Genomic DNA, 3,679 nt, shown 5'->3' on the forward strand with positions numbered 1-3,679 from the left:
TTTCTGATAACAAGAAATGCATAAGCTCAGGATGTCAGTGGTTTACATGACCAGTTTTCCTTTGAATGTTTTCAACTCTTCAGCTCCTTTAGAGGTTGCTATCACAGCTCAGTCTGCCTTTCTCTCATCCCCACTGAACGCTATCACCTCCTCCTCACCGACTTTCAGAAGGAAAATGTTGCATAGGAACAAACAGAGATTTGAGCCACAGTGTTGATGATTTGTTCCAGTCAGGTTTTAGATCTACCCACTGAACCCAAGCAGCCCTTATCAGAGCAGCCAATGAGCAGGGATTAATGATTCAAAAAGAATTTCTATTTTAGTTTTGCTTGATCTTGTCGCTGCCTTTGATACGGATGTTTTAATCAAGAGAATTCAAGATTGAGTCGGTCGAGCAGGTCCTGTATTCAGCTGGTTTTCCTCTTGACAGGATATTCTACATTCACCTCACTGGTTTTAAATCTGCTGGAACTGATATGATGTTTGCTTTTTCTTTGTACATTAGAAAGACTGATACGTGTTTAAGCGAGGTGGTGAAGTGCATCATCGACATCACACAGCTTCATAGAGACAGGACTTTTAGGAAGCTTGAAAAACCTACAGAGGAAATGTTTTCACACCTACGATCAGCGTCTCTGGAGGGAAACAGGCAAGTCAGGAGCTTTTGAACTCTCTGAAGTCCTGCCAGTGAACAGGACAACTTATTATTACGTGACAACAATATCAGAAGATGCACGATGTGTTCATTTCACTCTCTGTGCTGAACCACCCAAACAAAAAGCTTCAGAAAGCTTCGGATCGTTCAGAACTCAGCAAACCCGTGTGCATTATCCCGGTGATATGTGAAAATGAGGTTCACTTTTTCATAAAAGTAGGAAAATTGCTACCTTTGTACGGCTTGGGGGACCCTGGCCATTTTCAGAAATGGAGCGATCGCAAAAACACCTTATGGCTGCAATTTGACTTTCTGATACAACCCAACGATGGATTTTTCATCATATCTTCAGAACCAAACACAGTAACACAGGAAAGAAGACGTCTGCATGTATGGTTAGGATGATGTTCAGCTTCATCCTGTCTGAGAGCCTACAGGCTTCATACCATAACACCACGTGTAGAGTTTATTAGCTTTGACAATAAAGTAGCTGTAAAGAGCGGGGAAATATTTATCATGGCATTTTTAGCTTATTGAGAATGTGTCCAATACGAAGATTGATTTCAAACATGCTCACTTTAAATTTGCCGCATATCACCTGGACTACACATCCATAAACCAGTACGTTAGCTCACTGGTTTCAAGTGTAATAAACAGTCAACATCAAAAATCCACATCTAGTTTTTTTTAACTCCCTCAGTGTTTTTCAGACCTGCTCACTGAAACCAGTCCACTCAGAGGTGATTCTCTAATTGTGCCTAAATTAAGAACCACTTTTCCAGAGATATTTTATATTGATCTCTAGTATTACGCTGTTTTTAATGTTTTTCTTAACTTTCACAACTCAGTGGCTTGTTAATCATGTCCAGTACTGTAACCATGACAACAAAGTTTCCCCAACCTTAACAAACTACTCATTTGAACCCCAGCTATGACTTTTCCCCAAATCTAACCGAGTTGTTTTTGCACCTAAACCTAACTTAACTTTAACTACTGCAGGAGAAAACACTCATACGTGACATTCTCGAGGTCACGGACAAGCACTGGAGGACCTGCTGGCTAACTCAGAACTGAAAGCTACGACATCATGGTGTTAAAGCAGTGACACCCACTCACCAGCATCTCCATGGTAACAAACCAGTGACACCTTTCTGCCCGGTATCACCATGGTAACAAATGAGTGACGAGTGCTGACCGGTGTTTCCGTGGTGAATTTATAGTGAGAGCAAAACCAAGTGACATTACAAAGCTCCCAAGTCCACGTAGGGAGGGGGTCGGGGTGGATGGATGGGTTAACAAGACACTGGACTTCACCGTAGAGACGGGAGAATGTTTACCGCTTCAAGCCTGCTGTCAATATTGGCACCAAATGACCAAAATGAAACAGCAAANGAGTCAGTCTCATTTGCATTGGTGATCTAAACGCGTCACAGCTCCTCCACTGGAGAATCGTGTCCAGCGGTCCGCAGCTCGTTCTGCACATCAACGGGGCCTCAGAATAAAACGGCGGCTGCACCGTAACGGATCCTCAGACGGCGAGCAGCTCACTGACACCACAGGGACTTTCAGGGGCAAAAACAACTGTATAAATCACCCATCAGCCATTTGAAGGACGTCTGTGCTTCAGTGCAAACGCCCGGAGGTAACCAGACCTGAGTCTCCAGGGCTGTTTTTCTGCTGTTCCACAAACCAAGCAGAAGATAAATAAAAATGATGATGGCAGCTGATGGCGCTTAGACCCAGATCTCCACTCACTGGCCACTCTGACCGCTTTATTCTCCTTGTCTGCTGCTGTGCCCTTGCGTTTAGCCCCGCACGTTAGTTTAGTTGAAGCACTTAATGAATTGCCATGAGTCATGCATGACGCATCAGTCAACCGTGGTTGATGCGCTTCAGCACCACGAACAGCGCCGCGGCTGCGCGCTCCCGCCAAACCAACGACGCGCAGCGCAGCGCTGCCGCCGCGGGTTGAAAACTTCCAGCTGTGAGGGCTCCACATGCAGCAGGACGCCTGGAACCCAGTGCTGATATGTTCACGGGTGCAGAGTGTCTAACAGGCATCTCCAGTCTTTTCATTTGGTGAGGAAGTCTCACATTAAAAAAAAAGTTCTGTTCCATAAAACATCAGAGGAAATCTGGGAGTTCTCTGACTTCACTTCTTCTCTTCGAGTGTAAATGAAGTGGTTGAAGAAGTTTCTAAAAGTGGAGAAGATGAGATGCTAAGGGTGAAATGATCAGACATACGGAGGACAAATGCCTTCCTTGTTTTTCGTTCTAATTAGGATATGATGGAGTTTATTGTCCCTTTGGGCAGTCGTGCAAACATTACAGCTATAAACAATAACACACAACACAATAAGAACAAAAGCCAAGTAGGTATAGAATAATTGGCTGCTGTGTTGTGTTGAACCACGTGTGAAACATCTCTCACATACATTCATACATTCTTTGTCCATGTTGCACCACAAAACAGATAAATGACGCCAGTGGAACATAGAGCAGGGATCCAGAGATCTAGCTTGTTGATCCAACGTGTGGCCAAACGCACCAGGAGCTCAGACTGAGCTGCTGTTTGTTGAACTGTGTGATAGAAGTGAGAACATGAGGCACTTTAAAATGGTTGCTCTTCCATTTGCTGGCTCTGTAACGTCTACCTGAAGGTATAGTTTGCATTCTGAAGATAAAATGTGTGAGGGGTCCTTCAGGATATTCTGAGTAAAGCCGTTGGGATGTGGTGTCCTTGAACCAACTGTCTGCCTGGACTGTAAGTGTCCTGGACGATGCCGCCGATGTATCTGATGAGACTCTCCATCACGGCAGAACGTTATCATGATCTTTGTGTTCAAACAGTCTACAGAGATCATGAGGCTTCTCTCCATGCTAACAGGTCTAATACATGTGGCCTCATGTCTTCCATCTTAGTTAAACCTGAGCACGTCTTTGGACATTTCTTCTGAATACTCTATTAGGGTGAAGAGATTGTTGGTTTGCTTTCACTGTAGATGTATAGAAGAGGGGCTGCAA

Source organism: Stegastes partitus, unplaced genomic scaffold, assembly GCF_000690725.1.
Source record: "Stegastes partitus isolate 25-593 unplaced genomic scaffold, Stegastes_partitus-1.0.2 Scaffold687, whole genome shotgun sequence".
Lineage (NCBI taxonomy): Eukaryota > Metazoa > Chordata > Actinopteri > Pomacentridae > Stegastes > Stegastes partitus.